This window comes from Carica papaya, chromosome 4, assembly GCF_054855325.1.
Source record: "Carica papaya isolate Zhongbai chromosome 4, ASM5485532v1, whole genome shotgun sequence".
Lineage (NCBI taxonomy): Eukaryota > Viridiplantae > Streptophyta > Magnoliopsida > Brassicales > Caricaceae > Carica > Carica papaya.
Genome location: NC_142312.1, coordinates 18,206,071 through 18,219,964, shown reverse-complemented (window position 1 = coordinate 18,219,964; position 13,894 = coordinate 18,206,071). Strand labels below are relative to the sequence as shown.

Here is a 13,894-nt window from a genome sequence, read left to right as displayed (position 1 = left end):
TTGAGCTTCCATCAACATCACTCCAGGGGTTGGTTCCAGCACTCCTCTTTCCACGACACTTCGGTATTCTTTGTATTAGAGCAAATTATCCATCAACATGCTCCAATGATCATAATAGCATCGAAACAAGGGTTTGCTAGTTGCACATAACTATTCTCTAACGCCATGGATGTCTACTGCTATTGCACAACAAAAAAACCTGCCATTTTTTTCTTTTTTTTACTATGATACTAGATGTAGAAACAGAGTAATGCAAATTGTATAGAAAAATTGATCTGAACTCAAATGATTTTTACTGATGAAATTAGTCAACTTAAATATGATAAAAATAAACAAACGTTACAAAAAATAAATAAACACTAACTCACAAAGAAAACCACTAACCCATTGATATATAATTGTTGAAATTAAGAGACGCCTACTCTATAGCCACTACTCCATGATTAAGACACCACTAATCCACTACTCTATAATTGCTAACTAAAATCATTCTTCTATTTATTTTATCTTAGCTTTTGTTTTTCATCATATGAATTCTCTCTGTCAATGGCTTAAGGGAGTAGCTTCTTCTAGAAGTTGAAATATACAGAACTCAAATGCATAATAGAGATTGCATTATTGGTTTAATTGGCTTAACAATATTAATCACTAAAATTTATAATCCTATTACCAAATAACATCTAACATTAAATCCTTACATTATTTCTCGAGTCTATGAGGAAGATTCATCATCAGTTGGGAGATTAAAAATTTTAGAGCTAGAAACTACATGTGATCTTTCGAGGATTTGGCTACATGTAGATATGGATGCTTTTTATTAGTTGTGGAAACTTTGAGTAATCCATTTTTTAAATGGCAAACCAATGGTTGTTGGCACCGTGTCTATGATCTCCACAACCAATTATGAGGTCCAGATTTTTTATTGTAAGTTTGAAGGGGGATTGTTTTATCCTATCATGTCATATATTCAAGTAAGGGGGGTTTACCTAGTTTTTAGTTTCTGGTTGTTGATATATATGCAGGGTTTTGGATGGCATTGTTCATCTCAGGTTCTGCATCACATGTAATGCTGGAGTAGCACCAAATCGCTTGCTTGCTGTAACACCCCGCCAATCACTATTCTTAAATGATTTAGAAAGTCTTATTCGGGTCTTTGGCCACGTTAAACTTAATTAATTTACACTACTTGATATTTATCATATTTCGTAATTTTGGTTGATTTTTTTATTTATTTAATTTTATTTTAATTAATCTTATTTTAATTTATTTAATTTAATTTTAAGTCTAACTCATTTAAATCAAATATAAAAATTGAGAAAAAAATCAAAAACTGCGAAAATCGAGAAGAAAATCCTGCGTGGAGTCAAATTGCCAACACGGATGCTAAGCACTATGCGCGCGCGAATGTACGCACAGCGTGCACGACGCAAGGTCAGGACCTGTGCGCATTCGGTTGCACGCAGGCGGGCGTCTATGCATCACTTCGCGCGTAGACAAGCGCCGCACACTGTGTGTTCGTCGTCCGCGCGATAAGAGGCTTGTGCGCCTACAGGCTAGCCTGCAATGCGCTACCACTACCTCAGGAGGCGTATTACCATCGCCGGTGGAGGAGGCCCTCCTCCCTCATTTTCCATACTGAGCATCTTTTTCTCATCTCTTTACGGGATTTCGCCACTTGGCGTGAATCCGACGTTTCCATTTTTAAAAAAATTTAGAGAGAGAGAGATATATAGTAGTCTAGTGAGAGAAGAAGAGAAAGAAAGAAGAATGGTGAAGGAGAAAACATCAAAGTTTCAGTAATGAATCTAGTATTTCTGTCGACATCTTAAGGAGTATTTTTAGATAAACTAAATTAATATGATTGTTGTTTTTTTTTGTTTTGTATGCCTCTGTGTTCAGATAAGTCAAATTGTTCTTGTTTTCAAGCATGCTATGTGAATTGCAAACACTTGATGAATTTGCATGTAATAATTATAATATGCAATCGGTAACAGTAAAAAGTATAAAAGAAAAGAAAAAGAGAAAAGTGGAATAAAGCCTATATGGTCTGAAGTGTATCTGTATTGACGTGCATATTGCATCAAGTGTCTCGTTAGGCTTTTTATCTATAATGGATATTTGTTCCCTTTCTCTTTGGGGTATCAGTTTTTTCCTCCCCTATCTGCTTTGGAAAGACGTAAGAGAATCACTCCTAATGGATGATGGCATACCCTCTGATGAGAGTGGTATTACACTATCTGTAGGTGTCACCTGTGGCCAAGTAATGTCGTGATTGTAGATATATATTAGGGCCACTATAGCTGGTACGACCGTGGTCATAGATCGTAGCATGGTTTGGCCAACTGAAAATGAGCCTGAGCAAATTGTCGTATCTGTATATAATCTGGTCATTCCACTTAGGTAGTTAGAAATCTGTATTTGCTCTAAGATATGGAAGTTGTAACGACTTTGTGAAGCATGACATAAAAATCTGAGCATTTCATGATTTATTTAATTTTTTCTATTATTTGGCATGATATGTTTGGTTGTTTGTATTAATGCATTTTTTTCATAACAAATAAATGATTCTCTATAATGTGACATAGGTAAACGATGAGGTTAAATGGTAAGTTAAAATAATTAACTTTTTAAATCTTACGATGTTAATTTAATATTATTTTCCTTACTGAGCATATGGAACTCATTCTTTCCATGCCCCTTCCAGATGAGGAAGAAAGTGAAGAATGGCAGGCTGACCTATCCTTGGAAGTCATGTGGATCCCGTGGATCCACAAGTCTAAGTGCATGACTGTTCCCGCACTCTGATGAGTCCAATAGCATAGTAAAAAAAGTGGCTCTTATGTTTTGTTTTGTATTTTGGAGCCACTTTTGGCCTCAATATATGTTTGTATTAGAACTCATATGCATTTGTAAGGGATTTATAATAATTTTATTCTGCTGCATAAATTTGATCATGCACTTGTTATTCTGAATCAGTATCTGATACCTATTTGCCTTAATTAGTACTTGGGATGTCACACTTGCTAAGGTTATATGTATATATACATATAACTTTCTATCTTGTAAAATAAGTTTATCTTGCAAGGACATATGTTCTTGATCGTTTAAACATTGTGAATTTTTCTCTTTTTGAAATTGAGAAAATGGGTAAAGAATACCTAGTGCATGTGATCTATATATGTTTTGCATTTTTTCATAGAATTCCATCAATCTTCCTCCAAATCCTACTTGATGTTGATGCTTCTTATTCTTTCTTTTTTGGATACTATTATTTAACGGCCACTTATAAGTTTTACTTGTTGTCAAATATAAGTTTCTACTTTGTTTTTTGTGAATTACAATGTTTTTTGTTGTATAGATTGTCTTTTTCGAGGACTTTTAATTTTATACTCGTTATTCTCTCACTTAGGTATCTTCTGATATAAACAAGCCAAATGGACAGTTCTTTTGCCAAATGACCGAATAGCTGTCATGACATTTATATCTTCTCTTCCCATAAGAAAGGTATTATATGCTATTTATTAGTTGCATCAGATATACATATCTTTTTTAAGAAGAAATATACTTTTTTGAATTATTAGTATTATTATGATTATTATGACTACATGGCTATGGAATTATTATAGTAATATGCAATTATGATTATTTGTACTACCAAATATATGCCAAGATTAGGGGAATTGGTAAGGTCACTAAACATGTGACAAGTTATTATAAAAGAGCAGTTTCCTCTGTGGACTGTTCTCTCATTCTACAGCAGGTTAGCATGTTTTCCCTATTTATTATTTCCTTCTCTTCTGTGATTGTTAAAGAAACTTTAAATTAAGATTTCACTATAGTTTTCTTGAGTGTTACTTACCACTGCTGTCAAATTTCATATAATGCAATGGTGATATACCTACGGATGCTGCTGGTTGTGCTCTATGTAGCTTAAGATCTAATGATTTCTCAAAGTACATCGTTAAAAGTTTTTCTTACCATATGAAAGTAAGGAAGAAATGAGCAAAAGTAATTAATGATTCATAGATGAAAAGTGAGATTCTGGTTGGATGATTGGCTAGGACAGATCCTTGGATCAACATTTTCCCTCTATTTTTTACTTTGATCTGCAATAAAGAGTTCAAGCCATGTAGTCATTAAGGTTCCTTAATGACTTGGAGATTAAAGAGTTTGTAAGCTTGGTACAACTAGGCTCTTTAAAAGCCTTGGATGATCCTACTTGAAAGATTAGTGCAGGTAGGTCTTCTGAGTTAAGTTTTATCATGCCTTCTTGATGAGGAATGATAGGAATGAGGAAGATTTCTCATGGAATTTAATTTGAAAGATTAAGGCATCTCCAAGAGTGGCTTTTTGTGCTTGGGAGGCGACTAGGGGTTGTATCTAAACTCTTAACAATCTCATCAGAAAAGGGAAGGTGATTTTGAATAGGTCCTACATATGCAAAAGAGCTATAGAGACAGTCAATCATGTCTTACTCTAGTTTCCTGGAGTTAATAAATTTTGGAGTTTAGTTCACAATTTGCTGGGGATAAATAGGTTGTGGCTACATTGATCAAAGAGGAACTTAGGCTTCACGACGTATCCCCAATGCTAAGCAGCAAAATAGACAACTTGGTCTTATCTTTTGGCAACTTCTTGAGTTATATGGAAAGAGAGGAACACTACAAGTCTCAAAGGTTACTGTTTTATCTTTTGATTGTATAAAGGATATATGGTTTTAAACTCTAAATTTTTTAATTAAGGTCATTCTTTTATTTTTTGGGGGACTTAGGAGACCTTATTAATATTTTGATTTGTTGAAAAATTAGGATTAATCTTAATGCGGAAGCAATAGGACAAGATGTTTGCTTTCTGCTCATGATCCTTATTTGTTGATGCCTTTTATTTTCTCCCAGATGTTGCTAGAGTTCCGGGTAATATTCCACCCAAAATCCAAGTCTGTTTATGGGTTAGCTCAACATGAGAGAGATAATGGTAATATGCTTTTTTTTTCTGGATATTATCTGCTTCCTTAATTAAATTGAAATAATTTTTCTCTCTTATATACTCACAAAGAGTCATCTTTTTACAATAAGGATTTCTCTTAAAGACTTACGAATAGTTGTGGACATTTCTAATTTTATACATCTCCCACTAAACCACACTAACCAAAATATACTACTACATCAACATATCTCTCACGCTTCATACAAGATATGCGGTGTGCGACTAAAAGGCAGCAAGTAGTGTTATATTAAGTCACCATCTAACTAATATAACATTTTCATATTTATAATACCCTAGATCATTTGAACATCATCGTTAGCATACATTATCCCTCTATGCTATAATAATATTATTTGGTTATATACAAAATATAACTGTTCGGGCTTTTGTGACGATGTCAGAAAAATTCTTCCTTAAACACTGATGATAATCCATCTCAACTTAACTGCTTTCCTAATATGTTCCGCTAGACCATATAGGTCATGGCCCTTAGAAACATATTAAAGTAGCAACACCAAATATTGACTTCATGTGATAGCTCCAAGTCGAAGGGTATCATACAAGGAGGACACAAGAGTCTATAGGTTTCACACAGTGAAAAAGTAGGGAATTATTCTGTCACTCCCTATATCGATCGTCATATAGCACATACAGTATGATATGTTCGTCACAACATAGCTCCCACTAAGTTGGGTGATGCAAACAAGGCTAAAAACACTCAAGATACTCAAAGAGTATCAGAAGGTGACTTGGAGCAAATTTTAAATGATGTAAACACAAATACAGTTCCAAACCTGGAAAGTTTTAGCGGACCAGTAACAAGATCAACGGCAAAGAAGCTTAAAGAGTTGCTCCAAGTTTTTACTCAAAAACATGTGGATGATGGGCTGGCCAATTGTGGAAAGTTCAAATATGAGCTTTTTGAACAGCCCAAATTCGTAACTCTAATTGGATTTAAGTGATTTGGGATAATTTGGGCTTGTTTGAGTCTTATTGATAATGGGTAAATAAACCTTATGTATGGACTGGATTAGTTGAGTTGTTTTAAGTACTTTAGATTGTTTTATTTTATTTTAAGTTAATTAAGCCCATATAGTTAAGTATAACTCATTTTGGGCTGAAGTCTTATCTTAGTTAATAACAAGAATGAATCCATAACTATATGGTGCCACAAACAATTAGTGGCGTTGGTTAAGAAGATTGGAGTTATCAGGAGTTACATAACAATTACATGCCTATAATTAGCCTAGTTATTGTTGGAGTTACAATTGTAATTACCACATAATTAACCTAGTCATTGTGGGAGTTACAATTATAGTTATTGTATTATAACTTATCATTGATTTCTTTGGCTATAAATACCAAAGGAACTCTTTTTTGTGGACATCAAGAGTTGTAATCAAATATTTCAAAATTGAGTTGAGAGTGTTTTGGCTTTCTTTTCACTTTATGCACAAGGTGTTGATTTGGAATACAATTGTTATCACTTGTATTTCAATTTTGATTTCCTATTCCAATTTTTCTTGGTGCTTGTTTGGATTGGGTTCAAGGGATATCATTTATCTTTCTTGGGATCTCTTTAACTTCTACCATTTGGGTGATTGAACAAATTTGATTCCTTTTTTACTTGTGATCTAAATTCTGTTCTAAACCGATTGAAGAGTTCTAAGGTTCAAGCAAGGGTCTTGGGGTTTCGCATCATTTAGTATCAGAGCATTGGTTCATCAAGTAAATTAGTCTATCCTTATTTTGTTGTCTTTATTTTCATTATTTCTTACAAAAAAAGAGAGACAAATTTGCATTCAGCAAAAAAAAAAAATCAGATTAGCTTAATTGTGCAAAACAAATTTCCACATATTCTACCTTGTGTAATTGATACAGCTGCTGTTATTTTCTTTTTATTTATCTCATATAACATTCAAATACATTTAAAATTTAAAAGGAAAACTCGTTTCAAGGCTGTTTATTTGGTTGAGATTGTTTATGTAATTTTTGGGGCTGTTTGGAAATAACTCACCTCAATTGAGTTTGTTTTCATCCAAAACTGTTTGTTTCACTTAATTAGAGTATTTTGGGTGATAATTGGTGGTTCTATTATAGAATTACAAGTTTCGTGCTTTAAATTCCATATTCACCATTTTTTTTCTTGCATCTTTAGTTTTCATTTAATATTTCTGCCCATTTGCTTCTTATTACATCTTGAGGTAATAATATTGATTCGTTGTTGCCTAATTAACATAAAAATCATCATACACTTATTTCTATACGAAGTGTGTGCTCTTCATTGTTTAGATTGTTCTAGTTTGCTTTTAGAGTTAAATTCGTGTATCTTGTTTCTTTAGGAATTCTTTGTTATCTCTAATGAAAATTGAGTACATAGTGATAATTAATTATTGTTTGAATTGGCCATTTTGTATAAAGTTATAAAAAAGATTGCTTGAGTGTTAAAAAGAAAGAGAGTGTGAGCTCAAAAGGGGGTAAAAGCCAAAATTGAGTGAAACACGAGTGCCCATACTATGAGAGTAAACACGTGAGGGAGTGATTTGTGAGGTTGCAATCTGTTTTGTTTGTCATTAAAATTTCAGATTTGAAGATGGAGACACAAGGGAGTGAAAGAACATCAAAAGATCAAAAATTCATCCTCAAAGCAATGCAACAACAATTTGAGAGGATTCAACTAGCTATTGGCAACATGAATGAAAAACTAGAGAAACAACAACGTGAATTAAATTCCATGAGAGAGGAAGCTTTCCAAACCAATCCAGGGGCATGAAGACTTCCAACACCACCTTTTGATGAGGAACTGGAGGAATAATTTGATGACCAAGCTACTTTGGTCAATGAAGGTCGAAATTATGGTAGGGGTCGAAACTATCTTGATAAAGATATTGGGAGCATCAAAATGAAAATCCCATCATTTCTAGGCAACAATGATCCGAATGCTTATCTTGAATGGGAGCGCAAGGTGAAGCTCATTTTTTAGTGCTACAATTATTCGGAGGAGAAAAGGATAAAGCTTGCAGCCGTGGAGTTTGAAGAGTATGCCATTGCGTGGTGGGATCAACTAATCACAAGTAAAAGGAGAAATGGAGAGAGCTCTATTTTCACTTGGGCCGAAATGAAGGCTATCATGAGAAGGCGCTTTGTTCCTACTCACTACTATAGGGACTTACATCAAAAATTGCAAGGCCTTATACAAGGGAACAAGAGTGTAGAAGACTACTACAAAGAGATGGAAATAGCCATGATAAGGGCAAATATTGAAGAGGATAGGGAAGCTACTATGGCAAGGTTCTTAAATGGCCTTAACAAAGACATAGCCAATGTTGTAGAGCTTCAACACTATGTGGAGATTGATGATATGGTGCACATGGCTATAAAGATTGAAAGACAATTAAAGAGAAAGGAGAACACAAGGCAAGCCAACACTTACTCGGCCCAAAATTCCAATTGGAGACCGAATTGGAGGGGAGATAACAAGGCTGTCCAATTCAAAAGAGATGACAAAACCAAGCCAAAAGATGCTAATGATAATAAAAACAAAGTTATTTCTAACTCCCAAACTTCTAGGAATAGAGATATCAAGTGTTTCAGATGCTTGGATTTTGGTCATATTGCATCTCAATGCCCAAATAAAAGGGTAATGGTGATGCGTGGTGATGGTGTTGAAACGGATGATGAGAATGATGTGGAGGATGAAATGCCTCCTTTGGAGGATTGTAGTGATGGGAAAACACCTATGGAAGGTAGATTGTTGGTTTCTAGACGTGCTTTGAATATGCAAGTAAGGAATGATGATGAGGGGGTTAAGTTGCAAAGAGAGAACATTTTTCATTCTAGATGTCTAGTAAATGAAAAATTGTGTAGCATGATTATTGATGAGGGTAGTTGTGTAAATGTGGCTAGTACCTTATTTGTTGATAAACTGGGTTTGGAAACTACAAAACATCCTAAGCCTTATAAGCTGCAATGGCTTAACAATAGTGGGGAGGTGAGAGTTAATAAGCAAGTGAGGGTGCCTTTTACTATTAGGAAGTATAGTGATGAGGTGATATGTGATGTAGTTCCTATGCAAGCTAGTCATATTTTACTGGGTAGACCATGGCAATGGGATAGGAGAGTGATGCATGATGGGTATCTCAATAGGTATATGGTAGGAAAAGAGGGCAAAAAGTATACTCTTCTTCCTTTAACCCCTAAACAAGTTTTTGAAGACCAAATGCAACTTGAAAAGTCCCATGATGAATTCGCACAAAGAGAGACCGAGAGAAAAAGAAAAGAAAAAGAAAAAGAGAAAAGAAAAGAGAGTGAGAGAAAATTAGAGTGGAAAAATGAAGATCAAAAGGAAAAAGAAAGAGAGATGCATTCGACCATAGAAAAGAATGAGGGAAAGAAAATGAGCTTTTATGCTAAAATGAGAGATGTAAGGAAAGCTTTATTTTCTAACAAGCCAATTATTGTACTCATGTACAAGGAAGCTTGTTTCTCAACTAACGAACTTGACCCTTCTTTGCCAAGTGTTGTGGTTGAAGTTTTGCAGGAATTTAGCGATGTTTTTCCCGATGATCTATCTCAAGGTTTACCACCATTGACCTCGATTGAGCATCAAATTCACTTCATTCCCGGGGCTGCCATACCAAATAGACCAGCCTATAGGAACAATCCCGAGGAGACAAAAAAGCTTCAAAGGCAAGTGGATGAGCTCTTACAAAAAGGGCACATTTGAGAAAGTTTAAGTCCATGCGTAGTGCCCGTCTTATTAGTACCCAAAAAAGATAGTAGTTGGCGAATGTGTGTTGATTGTAGAGCCGTCAACAAAATAACGGTAAAATATCGACACCCAATACCTCGACTTGATGATATGTTGATGAGTTGCATGGTGCTTGTGTATTTTCTAAAATTGATCTTAAAAGTGGTTATCACCAAATAAGAATGAAACCAGGAGATGAATGGAAAACTGCTTTTGAAACAAAACAAGGGTTATAAGAGTGGTTAGTAATGCCATTTGGCTTAACTAATGCGCCAAGTACTTTCATGCGTTTAATGAACCATGTTTTACGTGAATTTATTGGAAAGTTTGTGGTTGTCTACTTCGATGACATTCTTGTGTATAGCAAACTATTTATGAGCATGTCATGCATTTGAGGCAAGTGTTTGACACATTGCGCAAATTTCGACTATATGCTAACATGAAGAAATGCACATTCTGCATTGATCGCATCATTTTCTTATGATATGTCGTGAGTACAAAAAGAATCGAGGTAGATAGTGAAAAGGTAAAAGCTATTCAAGAGTGGTCGTCACCTAAAAGTGTAAGTGAGGTGCGTAGTTTTCATGATTTGACAAGTTTCCATAGGAGATTTGTAAAAGATTTTAGTGTCGTTGCTGCCCCTTTAACTGGAATCATGAAAAAAGATAAGGGGTTTGTTTGGGGAAAAGAACAAGAATATGCATTTTTCTTATTGAAAGAAAAGTTATGTAATGCGCCTTTATTAAGATTGCCTAATTTTGATTCAATTTTTGAAATTGAATGTGATGCCTCTGGGCATAAGATAGGTGTTGTTCTTATGTAGGATAAAAGACCCATTGCTTACTTCAGTGAGAAGCTCAATAGTGCACAATTGAATTATTCCACCTATGACAAAGAGTTTTATGCTTTGGTAAGAGCATTAGAGACATGACAACATTATTTGTTATCAAAAGAATTTGTGATTCACACCGATCATGAATCTTTGAGGCATTTGAAAGGGTAAAGTAAGCTTAATAAACGACATGCAAAATGGGCAGAATTCATAGTCCTTCCCATATATGATCTAATATAAGCAAGGAAAAAAAAATGTGGTAGCTGATGCGCTTTCAAGAAGGTACAGTCTTATCTCTACTCTTTCTACAAAATTGTTGGGATTTGAGCATTTCAAAGAATTGTATGTACATGATAGTGATTTTTCAAATGTTTATGTGGCTTGTGAACATGCGGTATTTCAAGACTTTTATAGGCATGATGGTTTTCTATTTAAAAAGAAAAAATTATGCGTGCCTAATAGTTCTATTAGGGTGTTGCTTGTTCGTGAAGCACATAGTGGTGGTTTAATGGGACATTCTGAGATTGGCAAATTTTGAGCATTTTACATAAACATTTCTTTTGGCCTAATATGCGTAAACATGTTGCGAAAATTTGTGCGTAGTGCATCTCATGTAGGCAAGCTAAGTTTAGAGTTCAATCACATGGATTATATATGCCATTACCCATTTCTATTGATATTTCTATGGACTTTTTGTTGGGTCTGCCTAGGACTAGAAAAGGCCAAGACTCAATATTTGTTGTTGTTGATCGTTTTTCCAAAATGGCACATTTTATACCATGTCATAAAACAGATGATGCCACACACATAGTAGATTTGTTTTTCCGCGAAGTTGTTAGAATGCATGGCATTCCTAAAACAATTGTGTCCGATAGGGATGTTAAGTTTTTAAGCCACTTTTGGCGAGTTTTGTGGTCCAAACTTGGGACCAAACTTTTATTTTCTACTACTTCACATCCACAAACGGATAGTCAAACTGAAGTAATAAATAGAACACTTGGTACATTATTACGTGCTTTAATTGGAAGGAATGTTAAAACTTGGGAAGATATGCTACCACTTTGTTGAATTTGCTTATAATTAGAGTATACATTCTTCTTCTGGGTTTTCTCCTTTTGAAATTGTGTATTGTTTTAACCACTTAACTCCACTTGATTTGTTGCCTATTCCTATAAGTGACATTTCTAATTTGGATGGACATAAGAAAACAAAAATGGTTAAAGCAATTCATGAAAAAGCAAGGCATAACATTAAAAAGAAAAATGAACAAGTAGCATCCCATGTCAATAAAGGAAGGTGCAAGATTTCATTTGAACCCGGAGATTGGGTGTGGGTCCATATGCGGAAGGAACGATTTCCATCAAAACGGAAATCTAAGTTGGATGCTTGTGGGGATGGTCCATTTCAAATCATAGCCAAAATCAATGAAAATGCCTACAAAGTGGACCTACCAGGTGAGTATAGTGTTTCAGCTACATTTAACATATCCGATTTATCCCCTTTTGAAATTAATGCAAGAATTGATTCGAGGATGAATCCTTTTGAGGGGAGGGGGAATGATGCAAACATGGCTAAAAACACTCAAGATACTCAAAGAGCATCAGAAGGCCACTTGGAGCAAATTTCAAATGATGTAAACACAAATACAGTTCCAAACTTGGAAAGCTTCAGCGAACTAGTAACAAGATCAAAGGCAAAGAAGCTTAAAGAGTTGCTCCAAGTTTTTACTCAAAAACACGTGGATGATGGGCTGGCCAATTGTGAAAAATTCAAATATGAGCTTTTTGAACAACCCAAATTCGTAACTTCAATTGGATTTAAGTTATTTGGGATAATTTGGGCTTGTTCGAGTCTTATTGATAATGGATGAATAAGTCTTGTGTATGGGCTGGATTAGTTGAGTTGTTTTAAGTATTTTGGATTGTTTTATTTTAGTTTGAGTTAATTAAGTCCATATAGTTAAGTATAACTCATTTTGGGCTTAAGTCTTGTCTTAGTGTTATTACAAGATGAGTCCATAACTATATGGTGCCACAAAAAATTAGTGGTGTTGGTTAAGAAGATTGGAGTTACAAGGAGTTACATAACAATTACATACCTATAATTAGCTTAGTTATTGTTGGAGTTGCAATTGTAATTACCACATAATTAACCTAGTTGTTATGGGAGTTACAATTGTTGTTATTGTATTGTAACTTATCATTGATTTTTTTTACTATAAATACCAAAGGAACTCTTCTTTGTGGACATCAAGATTTGTAATCAAACATTTCAGAATTGAGTTGAGAGCGTTTTGGCTTTCTTTTCACTTTATGCACAAGATGTTGATTTGGAATACAATTGTTATTTCAACTTTGATTTCCTATTTCAATTGTTCTTGATGCTTGTTTGGATTGGGTTCAATGGATATTATTTATCTTTCTTGGGTTCTCTTTAACTTCTACCATTTGGGTGATTGAACAAATTCGATTTTTTTTTACTTGTGATCTAAATTCCATTCTAAATCGATTGAAGAGTTCTAAGGTTCAAGCGAGGGTTTTGGGGTTCCGCATCAGAATAGAAGTTGACAAGGTGGATGTTATCAAATTGCTGCCTTACCCAAAAAATATATAGGAGATACATTCTTTCCTTGGGCATGCTAGTTTTTATAAAAGTTTCACAAGAACTTCTCAAAGATCGCACAACCTCTGTGCCAATTGCTGCAAAAGGATGTTGAGTTCATCTTTGATGAGTGTTGCAAGAAAGTATTTGAAGTACTTAAAGAGACGCTAGTGACAACACCTATCATGTACCCGCTAAATTGGGATCTACCATTTGAAATAATGTGTGATGCAAGCAACCTAGCAGTCAGTGCAGTACTCAAACAAAGAACTAGAAAAGACCCGCATGTGATCTACTATGCCTCTCGCACCCTTGACAGTGCCCAAATGAATTATTCTACCACAGAGAAAGAATTGGTTGCTGTTGTGTTTGCCTTGGAAAAGTTTTGGTAATACTTGTTGGGTATAAAGGTGATTGTATTCTCAAATCATACAGCATTGAAGTACTTGTTGAAGAAAAAGTAGGCAAAATTAAGGCTGATACGATGGATATTTCTTAAGAATTTAATCGACAAAAAGGGAATGGAGAATTTTAGTTCAACAAGTAGCCCCATGGTATGTGGACATCGTCAACTATCTTTTTACCCACGTGCTACCAACTAATCTACCAGGGGCCAGGAAGGAAGAGACAAAAAGAGAAGCAAGGTAGTACACATGCAGGTAGTACACCTGTGGAAGCATCTGTAGACTAGATAATCAAAAGGTGCATTCCAGAAACCAAAGTAG

At 34.8% G+C, this 13,894-nt stretch overlaps 1 pseudogene; it reads left to right on the top strand.

The window, feature by feature from the left end:
• Positions 1–903: 903 nt before the first annotated feature.
• LOC148266353 (uncharacterized) lies at positions 904–13,561 on the top strand (annotated as a pseudogene).
• Positions 13,562–13,894: the final 333 nt, after the last annotated feature.